Source organism: Asparagus officinalis, chromosome 4 (assembly GCF_001876935.1).
Source record: "Asparagus officinalis chromosome 4, Aspof.V1, whole genome shotgun sequence".
In the NCBI taxonomy this organism is placed as follows: Eukaryota; Viridiplantae; Streptophyta; class Magnoliopsida; order Asparagales; family Asparagaceae; genus Asparagus; species Asparagus officinalis.
The window spans coordinates 69,099,138-69,124,942 of NC_033797.1; the positions used below are offsets into that span (position 1 = coordinate 69,099,138).

Sequence of the window (25,805 nt, forward strand, 5' to 3'; positions counted from 1 at the left end):
AAATGTATCTATGTATTGATTTTAAAGCCTTGAAACGTCATCACTCTCACACCTCAATAATTTCCCACTAAAGCTTTTACTGGTTTGATAGATTTCCCTCTATTAATGACCCAAATTCAAAGCCACGTGCTTAATCCACTATCACAATCCAATTAAATGTTTTCCAATTAAACTATTAAAGTCATTCTCTTTTAATTACTCCATTCAGAATCCTTCATCACCAGCACGTTCACATGTTTTTAAGCTGAAGCTATTCCTCTTAAATAACAATTAACCTTGCAAGGCGCACTAGGGTCCCCTCCATGTCGCCTCGCATACTCAGTCCCTCTCTCCCTTCATCTCTCTTCACAAATGTCTTAATATTTAACCTTTCTGGCCCCATCCCATAGGATTTTCCAAAAGATATTTTAGTAGCCAGGTCCAACCTGATAAATCTGTCCATACAACCACTCATATATAAAGATCGTTATGCATATGTGCCTGTATGTGCAAAAATATACAAGAATTCAACTGTGAACAGAATAATCAATCATTCAAATTGAATATGGAGATAATTAAGAAAAATGCTTGCCGATTATGAAAAAAATATGGTGGTCAATAAAAGAGTTTAAGGATAAGAAATGTTTGCATAATAAGAATGAATAAGATAAAATATGTTAATAATTAAGGAAAAGAATGCTTGCCGATTTGTCGGAAGAGACTCTGAATCCCAAATCCAAAAACTCGTCTTTCTCCTTCCTTTCTCCTTTTTTTTTCCGGTTTCTGTCTCAATTTTTTTTTTCGTGAGATTTTTTTTTTTTTTGAGTTAGGGGAAAACAAAGGGGTACTGGATTTAATGGAGGAATTTAGTAACGAAATTTTAGGTAAGGGAATTAGTGTGGAGAGATTTATGGAGGAATTTGTTTCGTGGAGAGATTAGAGGAATTAGTTGAGGGATTAATGGAGAAAAAAATGACCGAAATTTACTCCCTCACACGTGAAAGGGAAGAAAAAAAAAATCAAAGGGAAAAAAAAAAAGAAAATGGGCTTTTGAGGTTTTGCTAACACTATTGGGCCTTTAATTAATTTTCTTGTCTAATTCCAACATATGTGGGCCTCTTTATGACAGCTTGTTAGTTCATTTAAATGGGCCATCAGAAACTTGTTTTGTTTGTTTTTTTTTTTTTTCAAATTCCATATCACGTGGGCTTCTCATATAAAACCCCAAAAAAAATTAATTATTACATTCTACCCACCTAAGAAAAGAAATTTCGTCCTCGAAATTTTATTTAAGTACAAGAAAGAACAGTTTGTAACATATATATCTCTCCCTAGGCGGTATATATAGATAATGCCACAAAATGGTAAATGAGGTCTCCATGATAGATATATGTCTAGAAAACATGCCATCTGATATAGTAAAGTCATAAAAGGGTAAATGAGGTCTCCATGATAGATATATGTCTAGAAAACATGCCATCTGATATAGTAAAGTCATAAAAGTATTTTACTTGTAGAAATGTAAAATATATGTCTAGAAAACATGCCATCTGATATAGTAAAGTCATAAAAGTATTTTACTTGTAGAAATGTAAAATGTAACGCAATTTATTCATTATTTTACCTTTTATCAAAAAAAAATTCTTGGAAATATGGTAAACACATCCATGCATATAAATACTTTCAATTATCACTCGGGAATACCCTGACATATCAAGTGTATGGCTTCACCTAAATGTATATCTATGCATCCGGATATGCATATGATAGGTCGCTCGTATATGCATTAAAACTTCATCATCAATTTCTCCCTATCCCTTATGAATTTCATTTTACTATTTGATTACATGATATGTTCTACCCAAAATCTAGTTTGTCGTCGTATATATCTCATACCATATCCTTTGAGCCTATTGGAATGACTCTCCATAATATGAATCCCCAGCGAGATCAGTCAAGATGTGATACATGTAAACCAATTCTTTCCTAATTTGGTCCTAAGGATCGTCACCCTTAGGACCACCACCAATCAAAATCCAGTGGAGGAAGATCACGAGCCCCCTCTCACTAAAACTCCCAATATCAATATTACAAAGGTGTCTTAGAAGACTCGCTTGATATTCAACGCTATGGCATCATAAATATAGATAACCTAAGATAATTTGATAGTAATAAAATATTGGTAGATCCTAGTCTGAAACTTTTCATGAAGTTCTTGTCCTTGTATTTCTTAAAGTTATAAACATGTTGTTGGAATCATGTTTCAGTGGCAATTCTCAAGAATTAAAATATTTTTCTAGATATCAAGCATCATGTAATATCTCGATTGTATATTGGGTACATAGTCATACTAACATCATACACCATGCATAACACATATTGAATAGTCTAAAGTTGTTCAGGAGCACAATTATCAAGCAAACACGGGTTCATGACAAGCTCACGTATCAAGCTACATCTACTCATATATGCAATCACTTGGTTAAAAATTCTTGAAAGATATAAAGTGAAAATAGGAGGATTAATTACAAAGACATTCTAGTCTAGTTCATCTTCCTCATCATATTTGTAACCTAATATATAAGAAAATTATATTATGCAGTTACTCATTACTAAACCACTTTAATACATCAAAGTTCTAAGCTAATCTATCTACAACACTTAGTATTTATCCCGCTAAACCTATTTTATAAGGATGTATCCATTATAATTCCCAAAAAATTATCACATTGTAGATTCCAACCATAATCTCAATTCCAATGAATCCTCCTAAAGTTCTCATAGGTTTAATCCAATCGTGTGTCTGTTAACTAATCGGATCTGATTATGCTTTCATTATGTGATTTCATCATAAGTCTCCTATAAGTGATCACGAACTAGCTATGAACCACTTCTTACCATAAAATTTTAACTTACAAAATTCATCAATGTTGTACCCAATTTACACCCCAAATTGATTGATAACCAATGAATATCCGATTTAACTCTATTTAGAGATTACAATCATTAAATCCAAGATCATAGTCAAACCTAACCATGAAAAGAAATCCGATCAGTATCCATTTATCGTAGGAATATGTTTCTCATTTACTCAACATAGTCATTTAATATCCTCAAAGCAAATCCTTAATTTATATAGCTGTTATCTCCTAAAATCAAGTTTCCAATATATACCCTCAATTTTATACAATATCATCCATAAGATTTCCGATTCTTTGATACCATGCATATTAACAAACAGGAAAGCCACTCTCAGGATCGATAATCTATATAATCAAATGCATACACATCACTAGATGGATTTGCTTTTCACACATATCTGCATCGAGTTAAGCTTAAAAACATTCCTCTCACATGACCTAACGGTGCTAAGATACTAGCCTAGATGAAGGTAACTGAAAATTTTTCAAATCTACTAATATCTTGATTAGTTCGCACATAAAGAACATCGAAGTTCAGTCGCATGAACTAGCTGGAGCTAAATGGTTAAAATTTAGATGATCCGTTGGCTAAGATAACTTCATCCAAACAGGCAGCCATGAACTTGTAGTGGCTGCTAATGTGAGAGCTAGTGGCTGGATAACTTTCATGCTAGCTTAACTTATGAAGCTTGGGGCTAGTCTACAAATACCCTATCTATGCACATTGACTAAGTCCGTATACACTTGGCTTGAGAAGGGAAAAGAATTAACCGTTAAGATAGAAAAGAATTTGGATGCGGAATCAAAGGAGTAAGCGCAAAAAGATATTGCAAAAGGGAACGACCCTAATATTATACATGCTCAGACTCCTATTCCTATTTTAAAAGATCCAATAGTTATGTACATGATGAGAGTCCAGTTATCTAACCTAGCTCTGATACCACTAAAAACCTTGTCACGCCCCGGTTCTATTTTTTTTATTTTGGGACGTGACTTGGCCGGCAATGCAACAATAAGGTCACATTCACGCCTCTGAATCATCCTGTACACATAAGTTTTCCAAAACTACTACATAGAGCATGTAACTATGGATAATGAAATATCAGCAATAGATGAAAGAAACACCGTACCACGAGGAGAGTTCACAAGAAAATTGATCAATGTTCTCCCCTTTTTGTCACTCCAACCATCTGACATGAAAGAATAACCTTTGGTAGCCCACACCTCTTTATGAGGTTGTATCAGATCATCAGTGTATTTTTTTCTCCTTCCTAAGCAAAGGCTCTCTCAAATGGTGTAATGTCGGAGGAGGCAAGTTAGGCCCAAAAGCCCCCACGGACTTTAACATGATTTTGAAAGATCTAAGACGAGCGGCATTAAAGGGAATGCCGGCTTGATACCACTACCGAGCTATGTCTTGATGCACTTTAGCCACTGCATCTTTGTTGAGGCTTTCTTCAATACACGATTGTCTCAACTTGCGCCTTCTTTCATCCTTGGCGACCTCAAGAGCGGGATCGAATGTAAGAAATACATCCATCGGCCCCTTCCTATTTGGGCCTATGGAAGATCCCGCACTGTGCATGCCAACACTCCCTCTTCCTCTTGCCGTTACTGAAGATGACCTAGGAACTGCCTGGCTTTTTCCTCTATCTCTACGTTCTTGTACTTGTTCATCTTCATTCTCCTCATCATCAATTTCCACCATGTTCTCATCTCCAAGTTCAGGGAGATATTCATCTATAGCTTGTTATCTTTTAGCTATCTTTTGTCTTTCTTCATAATCTTTTAGCTCTTCAACCACATCAGGAGGGACTTTTTGACAAAGACTCACATTTTTGCGTTTTCTATCCGTCTCGATTAGATGCTCTTTTTGTCGGGATATGCCGCCATTTGTGATCTTGTTACAAAATATGCACTTATGTCTATTGGCATTCCCTTCATCAACTAATGAAGTATATTTCTATGTAGGATCTTGTCTTCTTCCACCACTCGCCGATGAAGACATATCTACATCAAAACAGTGAAACATATAGATTTAGACTTGGTGAATTAAAGTGTTAAACACTTTAACAGTTTAACTTGTACGTTAATTTTCATTCAAGCTTGCAAATTAGTTTGCTAAATTTTATTTTCCTCTTTACAGGTTACAAATGGCGAATCAAGTTTTAACTTTCAAGTCAACTTGTAGCACTACAACTAGCTCAAATAGCAAGAATCAATACTCGCAGTCTCGCACAAGAAATCAAATAGCAGCACATTTTCAACAATTTTGACTGATATGTAATATGTATTAATAAGAAGCAAATAGTACTAGCAATGTTCATAATTTCATGAATCTGCAATCTGCACATTTCAACAGTCATACATATGCACATTTAATTTAAGATAAGACAAATCTCCCCTTAAATCTCTCTTTGTAAAATTGAAAATCATTAGCCTATAATTAATCAAGTGATCAAACATTAAGTAATCATAGCCTATTATTAATCAAAATAGTCCACAAATCACTTTAATAATTACCTAATATCAATTAAAAATCAGTTTACTGGCTTACTATCTCAATCATTAACAGTCAAACGTTCACCTGAGAAGAAGAAAAAAAAAGAAAAAAAAAGACGGGAGAACAGATGACAAACACAGCAAAAAAGAGAAAATAAAAATTGAAAAAAGTGAAAAACAGAGAAAGGGAAACAAAAACAGAGAAAGGGAAACAAAAGAAAAGATGAAAAACAGAGAAAGGGAAACAAAAACAGAGAAAGTGAAAAGAGCAGCAGCAGCAAAAAATTGAAAAAAAGACAGACGGTTCTCGTCGTGAGATGAAAAATTGAAAATAAATGAAAGAAAAGAAAAGGAAAGATGAAAGAACGATGTGAGAACAGATGAAAAACAGAAAAAAGTGAAAAAAGAGAAAGGGAAACAAAAATAAATGAAAAATCACCTTTGTTCGCCGAGCTCGCGGGTTCTCGTCGTCACCGAAATCGACGTTTCCTGTTCGTCGCGGGTTCTCGTCGTCACCGAGCTCGCCGTCCCCTATTCGTCGCCGGTTCTCCTCGTCACCGAGCTCCTCGTTCCCTGTTCGTCGCCACCGAACATGAAGAGAGACAACGAAGTGAAGAACCCTAGCTCCTGTAACAGGTTAGATTTGTTTTGGCTTTTTTGGATTTAAGTTTGAGTTGGGTTTCTACCCGTTTCTACCCGATAGCCGCATTTAATGAAGCCATTCGCCTTGAAATTCTGAGGCGATTGCCTTCCTAGCGCACGTGAGGCACTCGAAGGCGCACTCAGGCGCGCGCATAGAGCAAGTGCAGCGCCCCGCACCCCATGCGGGGTGCTATTCCACTGTGCCGCAACGCCTTGCGCCCGAGGCGCACGCCCGACACCGCTTTTGAAAACACTGGTAATGATTTTGAAATATAGCATCAAATAAATCCGAAAAGGTAGTGATGCATCATATAGATAGAAGTTATAAGATATACCTCTTGATTTGATTTTTTTCGGACATTGATTCATCACATCTCCTGTAACTAGGCATATTAGTTGACAGAGCATATTGTAATCATTTCCTAAAATCTCAAGAGACAACATTATACATGTAATCAAATGAAGAGCTATACTATGATTCTTTCTAGTCACTATTAAAATGATAGGACATTAAGACATGTTTAGCATAGTTATTGATGTCTCTTATCAAGAAACAATAATAATTTGACATTTTCGTTTTAAATGTCTGAGGTTTTAAACAAAATTTGATATGCGCTCATGTCAAATAGAAATTGTAATAATCAAATATTATCAAGAAAGGTATAGACAACAAAAGCACAAAGGGTTTGCCATAATTAAGCTGTATCGCTTACTAACTAATTTGTGCAAGGTATAGACAACAAAAGCACAAAGGGTTTGCCATAATTAAGCTGTATCGCTTACTAACTAATTTGTGCAACTGGTTAATCCAAAGTGCCATAATTAAGCTGTATCGCTTACTAACTAATTTGTGCAACTGGTTAATCCAAAGAGAAACTGGATTGAAGAATAAAATATAAACAAATATGCACATATGAATACCTGAAGGACCAACTCACGATAAACAGAATAAGTAAATGGGACCGAGGTCAGCCTACGGATTGACCAAAGGAATCATGATAGCTCCTGACTACCGGATTTTTTTTTTTTTTTTGGATTTAGCCTTTAAAAAACATGAAAAAGAAGTTTTAGTCACAGTAGAGTAAGCATACTTGAAGTTAGAAGTTAGAGGAAAGACCTGTTTATCTCCCTGAAAAGTTATCATATAGCACCAGGAATTTTGAGAAGGAAAGAGGTATCTCCCTATATAACTCAATGATAGCAGGCACACTTGTACTGTGCACTGCACCCCTTTATGGTGCATAAATAAGCAATGCAATTGCAGTGACAATCAAGAACGGAAGAACATAATTGGTGCTCCGCGGTTTCTGCGGTGAAGGAGACCGACCATCATTCTTACCAAAAGTTTTCCTTACCAATTATGACCACCAGATTCATCACAAATTTGAAACCTCCAATCAACCATCGTAATAGAAAGAGGAAATTACCAAACTTTACCTGCTACTACCCGGATTATGCTAATAAAATGATGTGTTAATTATCTAATATTGGCTTCTAACCAGAATATTTAAAACTAAAGAAAAAAAAACATAGATCAACAAACCCGCACTGTCATCTATGGCTTGTATACCTTTCATAATTCCCTATACTTCGCCAAGCAGGAATCTTCTGCATCTCTAGCTATTTTGAGGGGCCATCAAACTTGAAAGTTAGATCATAAAAGGATGCAGGAATACAAACATGCTACCAACATAACCAAATATACCTGGTTGAGAACATCCATGATTTAAGATCAGGAGAGAAATTTCCAACTTGGCCCCCCGAAAATTCAACTAAAAACACAATTATCTTAACTAGGAAAAAAGGGCAAACTGACAGGTGGAGGAGTGTACAAGGTTCCCTGGTCTGGAAGTGAATGTGCAAAAAAATATATGGCAACTTACAATTTAACATACCTGTCGGAATGGGCAAAAGTGGATGGTGTCCTACAATTTGACATACCAGTATGAACAGAAGAGCCATCACTGGTTTAAAACTACCAGGAAGTTAAATTCCTTTATTGTTGTTAGGCGCATGGACATGTATAATAAGGCAAAACTAATCATTTAAAAATTGCAATCCATTAACCTTACATATTTAGCACTCCTGTGTTGTGAAAGTGAATAACATGAACTATAATAAAGCAAAAGTAAAATTTCTCAGAATCAATATTGTTATGGCTATACTGAAGTTCCTCATTTAGTAGACCAAAACGCATGGATCATGAGGAACTAAGAAAGGAATCTTTTGCGGAAATTTGACCAATTAGGACTTCTAAAAATGGCAAGAAAAGGTTTATATGAACAAAACCATTGTTGTTAACTGACTGAAGTGGATGAAACTCTTGCAGAAAATTACAACTCGTATTTCAATTTATACCTTTTAGTGCCTAAGAATTTTCCATCTCTTAAATAATCATCTTTCTATTATTTTAATCATAATCCTATGTTTCATCATGTGGCTGTCAATCAAGGACAAAGCACGGCCTATATATATAATGAAAATCTACCACGCTGCTTCTAAAGAAAAAAAAAACAACTGCACTAGCTCAATTATATGATAGAATTGCACTGACAAAGTATTACTACAAACTTCTACCCAATGATAAATTACTAGTTACAATTTAGGCATTTAAACAGAAACACACTGTCAAACCAATGGGGAATCTAAAAGATAAGAGTATTTGTTTTTAGTACTGCTCCTCTGTTCTTGTGTACGGCAAGTACGGATAGCATAAGGATCCATACCTCCGAAAAAGTCGGTGTCCTCGAGGACTTTGGCTCCGATGAGGACCTGAAGCATTCCGCGAACCGTTACCTCTCTGCTTCGATTCCAATCGATTGATCGAATGAAAAAACTATTCGGATTTAAATATCAGCAACTATAATTAATACAAAATTCAGATTTAATTAGTAGCTATAACTATTGTTCTAGATTGTTAGAAAAGTCACTGCAAATAAACAAAAGAGTAATTTCAGAAAGGTTAGAAACGCAGGCCTGAGAGGGGTAATCGTGTGATCACTGCCCTAGAACAATAGTCACCGCCTTCGCAGAGATGATCCAATGCGACTACGCCTAGCAGTAAGAACCCCCGAGATAAGCCAGCACCAAAGTTTACTGCGAACTTTGATCTCTTGCACAATGGATGTTTGTCCCAAAAATAAAATTAGAAATCAATTGTAGAGAATAAAGTCAGAGAGAGAGAACAGAAGCTGCTCACTTTTCTTCCTGTGCTTTCATCCTTCATCGTGATCCCTTTTTATAGCTATCTTGATTTTCCCGTTGGAATAATTGCTGCCATCAAGGAGGAGGAATTCATGCTCGTTGATGAGGCCAGAGATGACGCCGACGTTGCCGAAATATGGGGAGGAATTGTGGGATTTTTTTCTTAAAATCGCTCGGAGGAATAGAAGGAAAGATAAGGAAAGAAGATAAGGAAAGAAATAGGTAATATGCAAATACACCCCTCAAAAGACAATATTTACATTAAAGAAGAAACTTTAATCTTTTAATTAATTCCAACAACTTCCTTTTCTTATTTTTACTGATAAGAAAACCGTAGTTTCATGAATGCATAGACAATAAGTGTAACTAACAGAGCAAGTCGTGATGGACCGATGGTCAAGAGTATACACACACCACAGGGTCAACAAGTTTTGCGAGGATTCGTAAAAGAATGGTAATTTTATTGGTTTTGCTTGTTATTATTATTTATGAACTACAAGATTGCATCCATTATTTTTGTTTTTTCTTCTATATATTTTGATATTTATATTTATCATGTCTTTATTATAGGAAAAGGAGTTGGGAAGGCCTCCAACTGAGGCGGAAGTATTCATTGAGACACGTAAAAAGAAGAAACGTCACAAGAGAACAAAATCATTCAAATGATAGTAAGAATATATTGTTTTATATATATTATCGTCTAATTTTCATATAACATGCATAAACCATTTCATTAATTTCATTGCCGCAAATCGTATTCTTTGTTTGATCGATCAACTTTAATGTAGGTGTTTGTTGGAAATTTGATGTAAAAAGACAATGAAAGAAAAATTGATTTGTATTCCTCTCAAAATCGATTACAATTTGGATTCCGATTACAAAAGAGAGGAGAATGAATTTGACTCTCCCCTTTGTTTAAAACTGGGTTCTTCACGGTGGCGATGGAGTGCCTCCTTCGATTGATTGTGTCGAACTTGCTCTCCGTTGACAATCCGACCGTCTTGATTCACTGGAACGTAGTCTTCTCCTCACGATTTGACACTGTGGAGAACTTGCAAAGCAAGTTTGAAATTCTGGACGAGTTGATAACTCTGGACGAGTTGATAACTCTGGACAAGTTGGAAACTCTTGAAAAAGAGTTGATTTGAACCGAGTTGATTTAATCAGCCAAGGGAATGCTCCTGTTGCCGATCTTGAAGATGATCTCTGTTAGAGAATGATGCCGATCTCCAAGAAATGCCCTCTTTGCTGCCAAGTCTAAGATCCCAAAAGCCAGCCCTTGACCGAGTCTCCCTTTGTTGATGAGAGAAAATCCTCTCCTTTAACTCAATTGAGTTTCTCGTATTTATAGGGGATTAAGGGGGTGTAACTGCCCCCTTAATTTGCTCCTCAATGGGCTGAGTGGGGTGTAACCGCCCCCTCTTAAACAGCTCCCTTGTAATCTTCGTCTTGGCTCCTTGAAAATATAAGAGTCGTCAGATTGTAACTCCCGATGTTGATTGTGAAGGCTGTTGAATTGGGGCTTTCATTTGTTGTTGTGAAGGTCGTCAGATTATAACCTTCTACGTGAAAGTCCTCAAATTGTAGCCTTCTGGAAGTCGTCAGATTATAACTTCCGTCATCGGTGTTTGATGGGGATCAGCTATCTGTTGTGATTTTTAGACAGCCTACAGAACCCCCTCCAAAGTTTTCGAAAGTTCGCGGTTGACTGGGACGAATTTTCGGAATACTTTGGATCTCAACTCTGATCCTGGAGCTGTTGATTCCTTATCATAAGGAGTTGTTCTCTGCACCCGCTTCAAAGAGATTTGACACGCAAGACCTATGAGAGGATGAGCTTCGAATAGAAACTGTAGCGACAATACAAGCCACACATGAGCAGAAGCTCTCAAACGTCACGCCACGGCTCACATATGTTCAGCTGATGGGCCCACAAACATTCATAGGATTTTTGGCAAACTCTCAGCGATCAACGAATTTGATAAGCCTTTACCGACTACCGTTTGAGTCGGGCTAGCATGTGAATTATCTAGGTCTGTTCCACATGTAACGTTGTGCTAAGAGAATGAACTCTCTTAGTCTTGATGCTATGATTTTGAATACATAGACTTTGTCATTTTGACGGGAAAAGACTAACCGGCAACGCGTGTTAGGCGTATACTTATCTCTATTTAGGGATCGAGATAAAGTCCCCCATGCGTGTAAAGCATGGATTTTGGCGTTATTAATAACAACCTGCTACGATATTGAATACGTAGGCTTTGTCATTATTACAGGAATAGGCTACCCGGCAGCATGTGTTAGATGCAGACTTATCTCTAATTAGGAATCGAGATAAAGTCCCCCATACGTACAAGGCATGGATTTTGGTGCTACGATATTGAATATGTAGACTTGGTCATTTTCGCGGGAACGAACCACCCGGCAGCATGTGTTAGATGCAGACTTATCTCTGTTTAGGGGTCGAGATAGATTCCCCCAGGCATGAATCCTGGTGTCTTTTTCACGGCGAAAGATTAACCGGCAACGCGTGTTAGGCGCAGACTTATCTCTAATTAGGGATCGAGATAAAGTCCCCCATGCTTGAAGGCATGGATTTTTGGTGTCGTTTCTTCCTGTGTGGCTTGAAACACCAAAAGAAAGTTGGAAGTGCCAGAGGTGTAGTATTAACTTGGCATGAATTTTCACCTAAAGTGAAATTCAAAATTTTCATCACTATCACTAGGATAATTCCAGAAAATCTTTAATCCACTGGGGATTTTATAATGAAAACTTGCTATTCTTGTTGAAAAAGAATTAACAAGTTCATTGGGGGGTTTGACTGTTAGAGGTGTGATGTTAACCTAACAGTATTTTATTAACCTATCGCTCTATTGAAGAGAGTCGATAAGTTGATTTGGTCATCAGAGATGTGGTGTTAACTTGACGGGTTTGTGGACCTACCGCTCCATTAAAGAGAGTCGATAAGTGGATTTTGTCAGAGGTGTGATATTAACGTGACAAGAAAAATTTGCGATCGGGCAATTTTGAGGACTTATCGCTCTATTGACGAGAGTCGATAAGTTGATTTTGTCAGAGGTGTAGTGTTAACGTGACAGGATTTGTGTTGCGATCAGAGCAACTTTGTAGACTTATCATCCTATTGACGAGGATTGATAAGTGGGTTTTGTCAGAGGTGTATTGTTAACGTGACAAGAATTTGTGTTGCGATTGGAGCAACTTTGGGGACTTATCATCCTATTGACGAGGATTGATAAGTGAATTTGTCAGAGGTGTATTGTTAACGTGACAAATTAGGAGTGACGCAAACTGAATGCATACTCTGTGGGGATTATGATCGTCAGAAGTGTAATGTTAACTTGACGATGTGAAAAATTCGTTACTCTTAATCTTGATTAAGACTTAGCAGGGGCATAAAAAGAGGTAGACAAGACATATCACCTAGTGGGGCACTATCCATGAAGTCGGAATAGGGTCACATCACCAGGTAGGCCATTATCTAATGAGTTTGACTATCAGAGGTAACTGTTAACATGATAGTTTTATGGTCCTGCCATCCTATTGAAGAGGATTGGCAAGTTGAGGGATTATCAGAGGTAACTGTTAACATGATAGTTTTGTGGACCTGCCATCCTATTAAAGAAGATTGACAAGTTGATGGACTATCAGAGGTAACTGTTAACATGATAGCTTTGTGGACTTGCCATCCTATTGAAGAGGATTGGCAAGTTGAGGGACTATCAGAGGTAACTAATTAGGAGTGATGCAAACTGAATGCATATTCTGTGGGGATGATGGTCGTCAGAAGTGTAATGTTAACTTGACGATGTGAAAGATTCGTTACTCTTAATCCAGTGGATTCCAAGTAACCAACCCCCAGTCTTGATGAAGACTTAGCAGGGGAATAAAAAAGAGGTAGACAAGGCACATCACCTAGTGGGGCACTATCCATGAAGTCGGAATAGAATCATATCACCAGGTAGGCCATTATCTGATGAGTTTGACTATCAGAGGTAATTGTTAACGTGATAGTTGTTGGAGGCCCGGCATCCTACTGAAGAGGATTGACTTCAGTGGCCGTAGTATCTTTCCCTTCTGACTGGGAAGAGTGAGCCTGGTCCGGTTGCTCAGGAGAAGATTGGGCTTGGTCTGATTGCTCGGGCTGATCCTGCTTACTTTGTTCTTCAGCTTTGATCCTGGCAATGATTTTTTGAGCCTGGTCGCCTTAAGAGATTAGTTGTCTCCAAGAACGGCATTCTGCAACTACTATTCAGGCTAGGAGGTTGGTTTGCAAGTTGTGTCGACAGGTCTCTACTAAGGTAGACTGTGTCATACCTGACGAACACCGGAGAGCCATGGATCGGAACCTTTTGACGAAGGCTTTGACGGACTCCCTCTTCTTCTGCTTGGTGGCGAGAAGGGTATGAATGGAGACTTCTGTATCCTCTTCAAAGAATCTTGACAGGAAGAGTCTCTCTAGATCCGCCCACTTTTGGATACAGCCCGCAGGCAGTTTCCTGAACCATTCAAAGGCAATTCCCTTAAGGGTGCCAATGAACAATCGAGCCAGTATGGCATCGTTTGATATTACATTTCCAGTCTGTGACTTGAAATGATAAATATGTTGGTTCGGTGATCCCGTGCCGTCAAAAGTTTGTAGCGTCAGGACCTCGAACTTTGGAGGATAAGGGGCTGCATCCCATTCGGCAGGATAGGGTCTGATAACTCCCTCATCTTGGAGCTCGCTTCTGTTAGCAATGGCTTTAAGGCGGGCTTCCAATTCTTCCATTTTGGCAGACTGAAGATTCTGCTCGTTCTCAGTCTCTCTTCCTTCATCAGAGGAAGATTCCAGGCTGTGGGCTTCTTGGTCAGAAGCCGCATCATCAACCACTTTTCCCTTCCCTTTGCTTGTGTGAGGTCGGGATGAAGACGATTTTCCTACATGGTCTTGAGTTCATTGATGGCCTCCTGCTGTGATTTGAGCATGGCCTCCTGCTCATCAACCCTCTTTGAAAGATCTTCAGAATGTTCTGCCATGTGGGCGAAGCTCTCATGCCCAACGAAAGAGCTTGATGATTGGGACTCCACAATGGCTGAGTGTTCGTCATAGGAATTAGTTCCTCTGGCTAAACTCTGATAGTTGACAGGGGGAATGGCTCCTGTTCGCGTCCGAGTGCATTGGTAGACTCCTTCAAACTCGTTAGTGATTTCTCTGACTCTTGGAGAACGATCTGTCTCTGACTCGTCAGAACTAAGGGTTGATGATCTCTCTCTACCAACCATGTTAGAAGTGACTCCAAGGTATTCATCCTCTAAAGTCTTCTTCCTGTGAGGATATCGTCGATTATTGAGCAAAACGACATTCGTCGGTCGGTTGAACATCGACAGCAATTCCCACAAGTCAGAGACTTGGGATGAACCTCTCACGGAGCGTGAGGGTAAAGATGGAACCCCCTGTCCGTTAAAGGATGAGACTGGTTCTTGGTAAACATGAATTTTAAATCCATGTTGATCATTTTGAACACGACGAATCACATCGTGTTCCAAAGAAGGAACACGAGGATCGTGTTTAGCTTGATTAACGCAAGACTAAAGTCTGCGTTTTGCTAGTGAAACGCAGTCCTGCGATCTGCGTTCGGATTCTGAAACGCACTCCTGAGAGTTGCGTTCAGTTTTTGAAATGCACTCCTGAGAGTTGCGTTTTGGTTCTGGGACGCACTTATGAGAGTTACGTTCAGCCAGATCAACACAGGTTTGATGTCTGCGTTTAAATGTTGGAACGCACTCCTGAGAGTTGCGTTTTGGTTCTGGGACGCACTCCTGAGAGTTGCGTTCAGCCAGATCAACGCAGTTTTGAGGTCTGCATTTTGATGTTGGAATGCGCCTCTGAAGGCTGCGTTCTATCTGGGAAACGCACACCTGAGGGTTGCGTTTAGCTTGGCTTATGCAGAGCTCATGTTGAGGCTCGCAAACACGGAGTTCGCATTGATTGGAGGATCGGCTTTTTTGGAGTTGTGCCGAAGGCGAGTCTTCTCCTTTAGAGAGGGGACTGTATGAACAGTACAACCCCCATGGGAGATAGTCTTTAGATGAGTTAGCTATAACTGGAGCTTTAGTCTCCTCGGAAACTTTGTGGATCTTGCGCATAGCCTTGGGGCTAAGGGATCCGGAGGAGAGGGCCTCTTCGTACTTGGCTTGATCAAACTCGATAATCAGAGTTTCAACGGTCGTTCCAGTGAGATGAACGTCAGATTGCGCCACCACTTCTTCGTCAGAGAAGCTAGTCCCCAGCAGAGTCGCCATCTTTTGTTTGTTGGAAATTTGATGTAAAAAGACAATGAAAGAAAAATTGATTTGTATTCCTCTCAAAATCGATTACAATTTGGATTCCGATTACAAAAGAGAGGAGAATGAATTTGACTCTCCCCTTTGTTTAAAACTGGGTTCTTCACGGTGGCGATGGAGTGCCTCCTTCGATTGATTGTGTCGAACTTGCTCTCCGTTGACGATCCGACCGTCTTGATTCACTGGAACGTAGTCTTCTCCTCACGATTTGACACTGTGAAGAACTTGCAAAGCAAGTTTGAAACTCTGGACGAGTTGATAACTCTGGACGAGTTGATAACTCTGGACAAGTTGGAAACTCTTGAAAAAGAGTTGATTTGAACCGAGTTGATTTAATCAGCCAAGGGAATGCTCCTGTTGCCGATCTTGAAGATGATCTCTGTTAGAGAATGATGCCGATCTCCAAGAAATTCCCTCTTTGCTGCCAAGTCTAAGATCCCAAAAGCCAGCCCTTGACCGAGTCTCCCTTTGTTGATGAGAGAAAATCCCCTCCTTTAACTCAATTGAGTTTCTCGTATTTATAGGGGATTAAGGGGGTGTAACTGCCCCCTTAATTTGCTCCTCAATGGGCTGAGTGGGGTGTAACCGTCCCCTCTTAAATAGCTCCCTTGTAATCTTCGTCTTGGCTCCTTGAAAATATAAGAGTCGTCAGATTGTAACTCCCGATGTTGATTATGAAGGCTGTTGAATTGGGACTTTCATTAGTTGTTGTGAAGGTCGTCAGATTGTAACCTTCTACATGAAAGTCCTTAAATTGTAGCCTTCTGGAAGTCGTCAGATTGTAACTTCCGTCATCGGTGTTTGATGGGGATTAGCTATCTGTTGTGATTTTTAGACAGCCTACAGTAGGGTGCTTTAAAAGAACTCAAAGATCAATATGACAATCCATGGGATATGGGTCAAGAAGGATGAACATCCTACACTACCACATAATTGATCTACTACAACGGTTAAGGCGCAACGGTTTTAACTGTTGCGTTAGATATCTATCGTAATGTTTTTTAGGATGTAATACAACATTTAATATAAAATGTTGTCATAGGTCTAATAATTATTTCTGGGCTTAATAATTGTTAGTGGTCTTTGAGCTTGAGTAAAGCCCACTGTTTGACCGCACCGCTTAAACCGCACCAGTTAAAGGAAATCTCTCTCTCTCTCAAATCCCTAAAATCGCCGCCGCCATGGCCAAAACTCCCTAAAATCGCCGTGGCCAAGATCTTCGTCTAATCGGCGATCTCATCACTGAATTCGTCATTGTTTTCATCTTGGATCTCATCTCCAATCTCCTCTCCGATATCATCTTCGAGCTTGTTGTCATTCTCGTCGTCGAGCTACTCTCGTTGGTCTCATCGCCGTTTTCAGTCAGCGCCGGAGTCCATTAACTTTCGTCGCCGTTTTCATCTCGTTGGTTTCATCGTCGAGCTACTCTCGTTGCTCCAGAAATCGAGCCCAGTCCTCGCCGGAGCTTTCTAGGGTTTCAGCTGGTACTCGGTCAGATTTCTCTTCCACTCCGAACTCTTAGATTCAACCTTCTCGTTTCCCTTTTTGCATCTTATTTATCTGTAAATTTTTGACGATTGAACATATTTTTATTTGAATTTTCATGTTGTGTATACTTTAGATTCAGCTCCGTGCTATTCAATTCTGTTGACATTGTTTTAGGGCAAAGATTGTTGGAACTACAAATATAGTTGCTACATCATGAATGTGTTTGAATTGATGTCATAGCTCTAATAATTGTTTCTGGGCTCAATAATTGTTAGTGGTGCAACTTAATTTTCATATATTCTAGTTGATCATTAACCTCCTTTTAATTTGTTAAGGAAGAGATGTCTTATTACAATGATGGGTCTATTGTTTCTTAGTAAGTGGGAAGTCAGAACATTATAAGTATACTGCAAAATTGTCCAAACATGTAAAAACTTAAGTTTATTAGAGTATCCTTGAATTCATTAGTTGAAAATAACTGAAATGATCTGTTTCAAATAACTAAAATAATCTATAGCCCATCAGTATGATTGGCAATTGGTCGAACTAAAATTTGATTTAAACTCAATAATTTGTCAGTTATGGATTCTTCTTTGGGGTTGTCATAAATGATTTAAATATTGCTTCATTAAACACATTTTTGTGAGTCTAATACAGTAAATGTCATGCTGTATACTTTTTTTTAATAATCTTCAGAATAGTACTGTTGTAGCATATATGACTTGCAATGTAACTGCTAATATAAAAAGAAATCGGCTTATATAGGATACAATCTAATGAAAATTGTTATTAATGGCAACAAGAGGATTGATTTTTACATTTTATTAATCACAATATTTATATGTAGTTATTAATAGTGTTATTCAATTTTTTCTTTCTCCAGACCATATAATAAATGGCGGAAAACAGAGATTGGATGTATAATGCTCCTAGAGTGAGTGTGGAGTTCATTAATAATGCCAATGACTTTCTTGAGAGAGCATTTGCTAATGGAGCAGTAGGGGATGAAATATGTTGTTTATGGACACCTCCTGGAGCAAGTTGGTACTTTTTAAAAATTCCTTCTGTTCTTCTACACCACATGTTTTCTTTTACCTTCGATCTTTTTTGGCATTGCATTGCTTCTTTCCTTGAATCTAAAGCAACCTGTAATCTGTCCTCGTGGTTTATAACTGTCAAGGGCTCTTGATAAGAGCATATGACTGCTTAGTAATAACTGTGGAGGTGCGTGGAATTTAGAAGGCGTGTAGACAATGAAGAGTAGAAGAGGAAAGCACATGGAGAGGTAGATTTCTTCTACGGATTCCAAGTTATTTGTGAAGTTATCCATAGACTTTCATATGCCAATCAAATTTATTGTCTCTTTTGCTTCACTAGCCCTTTTGGCCCTCCACTGTAATGAGGAAGTGGCTCAACATTAAGCCTAAGGTGCATGAGTTCAGCGAAGATGAAGCTGACACAGAGAGCGAGGATGAAGGTTTGATCAAATATCTCAGTCTGATGTTAGTTGGCATTTTTATGTGGTCTGAAACTAATTTGTCCTATTTTTTTCTCCTTTTTCTTCCCAAGACACAAGCAATAATATAGCTGAGATGTCCTTTACAACAGCGGGGAGTCAAGTTACATACACATCTCAAGCATCAGGTATTGACAAAGTCTATCTTCACGATGTAATATAAGATATGCTCTTTTCACTATTGCTATTTTATTTTATGATCTTGGCATTATACAGATGCTTGAAATGAGTTAAAATTCTTTTTCGTTGCACAAATTTGCTGTATAGACTAATCCAGTAGTTAGTGTCTAGTTAGGTCTTCCATGTATATGTTAAACCACTTGGCAAAACACTACATTGTACTGCAAAATTTCTCATTCTCCCTTACTAATTCTCCACAAACAGACACAAACACGTACACATTTTGCTTTGTACACAAACATGTATACAAACGCAATTAAAGCCACAGGACTAGATCTGGACAGGTTTGAGTTAAATAGGATAACGATTTCTTGATGTCTGAGTTTAATCAGATGAGCAAGTCTGATCCTTCTGTTTTATTCACTTAAATTATTATATCTGTATGACATGGTCCTCTTTAAGATGATAACTAATCTTTGCACGATACTTCTTGGAAACTCTGATCAAATTCAGTTCCCTCACTGACTGTCAGATCATAAGGTACATCATGGATCAGACTTAAATTATCATAGTTTTTATAAGTAGGACTCAAGCAGATTCCCAGCAGTTGAATAGAACTAATGGTACATCATGGAGACTGTAGACTTTTTCTAAACCACTAGCAAAAAGGAAAAATAAATATGATTGGAGTAAAGAATCAGCTTACAATTGCTACTTATCCGAATAACTCACTGAAAGAAATCAGCATATACATTCAAATTACATGTCACAATGATTGTGAACAAATGACTTTGTGAACGAATCAGAGGATATTATGACCTGAATTTTAAGTTATAACAAATCAGAGGATATTATGACCCACTGACATGTAATATTTGTCACATGTGATACGCTTTTTGTAGCTAATAATAGCTTACTTTTGAATGAAGCTTTGATGGTGAGCACGGTGATGGTGATTTTTTGATGGGAATGGGTAAGCGAAACAGGACACGTTTTGTTAATAATTTGCTTATGTTCGAAGGTCTACCATAAAGCTAAGTTTCCATGATTGTTAGTTTGGTTTTAAAAGGTGTAAACAAAAAGGATAGGTTGTTAACTAAGAGAGGAATGTTCTAATAATACGTGTGGCTTGCTAATACAATAATATTATTACCAACCAAAGGCTTGCGTATACTATTCACCGCGCATATAAACACGTCAAATTTCGTATTATTCTACCGGCATGAAGTAGTAGTTTTCATCATGTATAGGAACAAATTAAGAGGTTGCAGGCCTTTATTTATTTTGAGAGAAACAAGAATAGTCACCTTGGGCTGTTGTTTCAGATGGTTTGCTGCAGAATTTTCAGTCTTTATTTCTAATATATCCTGTTTTTCTTTACATCATTAGCACTACGAGGTTGGCTTTAGCTTATTTTGATTAAAGAATACTTATTAGAAGTTCTTTGATTATGTAGAAAGCAAGTGAAAAGAATAAGGAAAGTCGAAACAGTCAAACGCTCTTGCACACAGCGGGTTCAAAAAGTTTTGCAAGAATTCGTAGAGATATGGTAATCATGTTGTTTATATATGATTTACAGTGTAATTATGCATTAATAATAGCTAAATGATTTAGACATGCAATGAATGGCTAAATGATTGATGTGTTGTTTTGTTGTAGGAATAGCTAAATGATTTAGACATGCAATGAATGGCTAAATGATTGATGTGTTGTTTTGTTGTAGGAAAAGGAATTGAACCGGCCTCCAACAGATGCGTTGTTTTGTTGTAGGAAAAGGAATTGAACCGGCCTCCAACAGATGCAGAAGTGTTTATAGAGACTCGTCATCGTCGTCGTCATCGGTCATCGTCATTGGTCATCTTCGTTGTTATTTTTGAGCTTGATTTGGATTTTTTTTTAATTTTGTTTTTTTGTCTGTGAAATTACAGGAGCAGAAGTTTCTGGTTGGTGTTATCTTGATGGTCCCTTGCTATGCCATTGAATCGGTATTGTTTCTGCTCCCAGATATATTTATCAATTTTTGTATCATATGCAAACTACTTCAATTAGAGAAATATATCATAACTTTCAAATCAGTAGAACGCTGCCCATGTGCTTTCAGAAAAGTATGTGATAGTTTTGTGATAATACCTCAAAGAGTCCATGGTAGTCACTGAGGACGGCATAACTCATATGTTTTAGTGATTTTATTTCCTCTGTTCATATAACTAAACCTATTTAGTAACTAAACTGGTTTATCGCCGCTTTGTCCGAATAATGTTTAAGTGACTTAAAAAAGACCCCCTTCGCTCATTCCATGTTGGGATTATGGATAAGGGTGACGAATATGGCTGTGATTAGATGCTCTTGATAACTTTAGCTTTTTTTGTTAAAATGGTTGGATTTGGTTGTGGCAACAAACAAGCATGATGTACATTGTTCTCTTAACTTCCTTTTCAAACATCTTTTTTCACCAATTTTATTATCATCATTGCAAAAATTATGCTGATTCATGGAAATTTACACAGGTACAGAAATGATGAAAGCCAAGATTGAGATTGATACTGACAGGTTCCTAGTGAGTATTTGATATTGAGGAACAAGTTTTTGGAAACAAATAGAGAATATAGTCTTTGACCGAGAAGTTTCATGTTTTGTAATCAAATGTTGATGTACATTGTTTGAATGTTAGTTCGGTACGATATTTTCTGAGTTGAAATGTTGGTAGTGTGGATTTAATACTTTGTAGTTTTTATACTATACTGATGTATGTTGGCACTTATCATTATGGTTGATTATGCTCAACATAATCACTTTTATATTGTGTATTAAAATTTGACTTGGCCATGTTCTTAAAAAGATTGTCCAGGTAATTGAATACTATAATTATTTTAACGTAGGAAACCAAGAACAGCTTTGATTGAGCAGTTGCAATAGCTCGATTAAAACCGTTGCGATAGCTCGATCAAAACCACTGCGATAGCTCGATCCAAACTGTTGCGATAGCTCAATCCAAACTGTTACGTTAGGTCTTTTAAAACTGTTGCAATAGCTCTAACTGTCGTCGTAGCTTTATCAAAACCATACTTATAGCCTACTAAAACCGTTGTGTTAGGTCTTTTAAAACTGTTACAATAGCTCCAACTGTTGCCGTAGCTCTATCAAAACCATAGCTTTAGCCTACTAAAACCGTTGCGTTAGGTCTTTTAAAACCGTTGTAATATCTAAAAAAACCGCTGCAGTAGCTTGAAAACCGTCGCAATAGCTCAATCAAAACCGCTGCAATAGCTTAAAAACCGTCGCAATAGCTCAATCAAAACCGTTGCAATGGCTTAAAAACCGCTTACCTTTTAAAACCGTTGCGTTAGATGCGGGGGCAACGGTTCAAAAAACCATCGCAATAGAGTTCAAAACCGTTACGGTAGAGGTAGGGCAACGGCAGCATATGAGGCGGTTTGAGAACCGTCGCACTTGCTCAAGGGCGACGGTTCCATGGCTAGCGCAACGGTTTTGAACCGTTGCGTTAGAGCAAATATGTGGTAGTGAGAGGTTTCTCTTGAGGACGTTTTAGTTACTCGCTAATTTCGGATGACGTCCGCATAGATAGGTTTCAAGTTTAGAGGGGTTTCGTGAGACAACCCAAAATTCAAGGTGTTTCGTGGGATAAAGAAGCTCAGGGAGTTGTATGCAAAACAACTGTACATAGGACTATGATGTCAGAGACGCTTACGGTGTGCAATCGAAAACCATCCTGGTCAAAGACCCTATTAGAAAATTCAGAAATGACCACTCATCTTTGCTGCTCGTGTTTCATGCTCCCTAATCTCTATCTACAGCAGCGATGGCTTACTGTGGATGTACCGGAGCGTGTGGTAGGATGTCCTTTTCCTCCGGTTCGACTTCAAGGTGACAAGTTGACCTGGAGTGCTACGAACAAATGGTAAGTTTAGAACTCGCTCTTGCTATGAGATGCAAATAGAAGGAGATCAGATCTCTTGTGATTGCTCGTTCATGTGTGTTAAAGTGAGAGGCAAAGAGCTTTGGGTAAATTTTTCTTGAATTGAATATTAAGTGTATATATATATATATATATATATATATATATATAAGAACATACTATGACAAATAAGAAAATAGCAAAGGAGTAGTAAGAAACTCGAATTTGTTAGTTCAGTTGAGCTAATTATCCCAGGTACGAGGAAAGTATTTCTTCGATTGAAACAATCGGAACGAAATCATGTTTAAGTGACTTAAAAAAGACCCCCTTCGCTCATTCCCTGTTGGGATTATGGATAAGGGTGACGAATATGGCTGTGATTAGATGCTCTTGATAACTTTAGCCTTTTTTGTTAAAATGGTTGGATTTGGTTGTGGCAACAAACAAGCATGATGTACATTGTTCTCTTAACTTCCTTTTCAAACATCTTTTTTCCCCAATTTTATTATCATCATTGCAAAAATTATGCTGATTCATGGAAATTTACACAGGTACAGAAATGATGAAAGCCAAGATTGAGATTGATACTGACAGGTTCCTAGTGAGTATTTGATATTGAGGAACAAGTTTTTGGAAACAAATAGAGAATATAGTCTTTGACCGAGAAGTTTCATGTTTTGTAATCAAATGTTGATGTACATTGTTTGAATGTTAGTTCGGTACGATATTTTCTGAGTTGAAATGTTGGTAGTGTGGATTTAATACTTTGTAGTTTTTATACTATACTGATGTATGTTGGCACTTATCATTATGGTTGATTATGCTCAACATAATCACTTTTATATTGTGTATTAAAATTTGACTTGGCCATGTTCTTAAAAAGATTGTCCAGGTAATTGAATACTATAATTATTTTAACGTAGGAAACCAAGAACAGCTTTGATTGAGCAGTTGCAATAGCTCGATTAAAACCGTTGCGATAGCTCGATCAAAACCACTGCGATAGCTCGATCCAAACTGTTGCGATAGCTCAATCCAAACTGTTACGTTAGGTCTTTTAAAACTGTTGCAATAGCTCTAACTGTCGTCGTAGCTTTATCAAAACCATACTTATAGCCTACTAAAACCGTTGTGTTAGGTCTTTTAAAACTGTTACAATAGCTCCAACTGTTGCCGTAGCTCTATCAAAACCATAGCTTTAGCCTACTAAAACCGTTGCGTTAGGTCTTTTAAAACTGTTGTAATATCTAAAAAAACCGCTGCAGTAGCTTAAAAACCGTCACAATAGCTCAATCAAAACCGCTGCAATAGCTTAAAAACCGTCGCAATAGCTCAATCAAAACCGTTGCAATGGCTTAAAAACTGCTTACCTTTTAAGACCGTTGCGTTAGATGCGGGGGCAACGGTTCAAAAAACTGTCGCAATAAAGTTCAAAACCGTTACGGTAGAGGTAGGGCAACGGCAGCATATGAGGCGGTTTAAGAACCGTCGCACTTGCTCAAAATATGTGGTAGTGGGCTAGATGTGTACACCTTCGAGGAAGGGGTGTAACTCAAACTATGCTTCAAAACAAAGATAAAAAGATTGTGGATCCGTGTGATCATGTTCCAGAGTCCGTTGTTCAAACTATATCACAAAAGGTTAAGAAGGAGATGATGAAAATGTTTGAAGCACAGAAGGTAGAAATGCTTCAAGGTTTCGGCAAACTTTTGACAGAAACATTTGGACAAACAACAGATCCTTCTGCTATTGCAAAACTTATAGCATGCACAAGGTCTCCTAAGGAAGCTAATAGTGCTCTAGAAGATGTTCGTGCTCGCTCCTCTAGCAACAGTCATAACCCTGACACAAGGTAATTTTTATTTTAGTGATCGATGATGTGAATTCCTAAATACAACTATGTTGGATTCAAAATTTCTACTACTAGCAACCAAGCAGATAAACTATATGTATGAACAATTATTTGTTTTTCACTCGTTTGACTTGGATTGTTAACCTCTCAAGGTGTGGTTTTATTTAGAGCTTATTTTCTTAGCACTAAGTTACATTCTTTCAATTCTTGTGCAATATGCTTATCTTTTTATCTCAATGTATATAGGAAAACATATGAAGATCCATGCTTATCGCTCTGTGGGATTTGTTTATGGTGAAGGTTTAGAACTTAATTGTCTCAATAGAGACCTTTTGCCCTTTTGACCTTTTGATTAAGTAGTAGACTCTTTGTTTTAATCATGGAGGAATTGTGATATGTATTTTGGACGAAAACAAAAACTTGTGATGAATCTCAATCCTATTGCTATAATGTTGTTCTTCGTTGTAATGAATTGCTCATTAATTATGTTAAGGCTAAAGTTTGGTTAGTTTGTGTATAAAACTTGGACTATTGTTTCCTTGTTTGTGATATTATAAAGCAGGTAAAAATTGCTGCCTTGTAGGGGGTGGCATTTGATTTTTTTTTTTTTAAATTGCATGCCTAAACTGTTACCATTGCTCTATCAAATGCTACCCTCGTTGTATGTAAAATTAGGAAAACAATTGCTCCCCTTGCCATCAAACTGTTCCCATAGATTCAATTTCAAAACTGATACCCTTGCAATGAAACCGTTACAAAAGCTTCAAAGGAAATCCATTCCCATTGCCATAAAACTATTCCCATAGCAGCAAAATACACCGTCCTCATTGCCTACAAACCGTTCCCATAGCTTCAAATCAAACCGTTCCCATATCTATAAAACCGTCACCGCATCTTGAACGTAGAACCGTCCCCATGGTGCAACCATCCCCTTGTGACAGCATCGAGAATAGCTTATGAACTGCTCTAATAGGATTACCAACCGTCACCTTAGACCAAAGAGAACGCTAGTATCCGAGTTGGATGCGGAACTGGTCCCGTAGATGTCACGTGACTGTTCTTTTATCTAGCGAGACGGTTTGCAACCGTTTCGATAGACCTAAATGTGGTAGTGTTATCATTTAATTTTCATATAAACCAAAAGTATATATCAATTAATAAAATGGAGTCACGTCATCCGCCTCTTCCACTTTCCACATTTTCATTTTCCTATTGCCAAACATGATTTGCAAATAGAGAGTGAAGAGAAAGTGCATTCTAGATAAAGTACTTACAGAAAATACTTTCATTTCATTTTCTACTTTTAATTTACTTTTCTAG

At 37.8% G+C, this 25,805-nt stretch overlaps 2 long non-coding RNA genes across 2 annotated transcripts; both read left to right on the forward strand.

Annotated features, from left to right (window-relative positions):
* Positions 18,308–18,710, forward strand: LOC109836101. Its single transcript, XR_002245830.1, has 3 exons — positions 18,308–18,366; positions 18,459–18,558; positions 18,651–18,710. It is a non-coding gene; the product is annotated as an uncharacterized LOC109836101 (long non-coding RNA).
* Positions 20,543–21,524, forward strand: LOC109837668. Its single transcript, XR_002246378.1, has 2 exons — positions 20,543–20,702; positions 21,225–21,524. It is a non-coding gene; the product is annotated as an uncharacterized LOC109837668 (long non-coding RNA).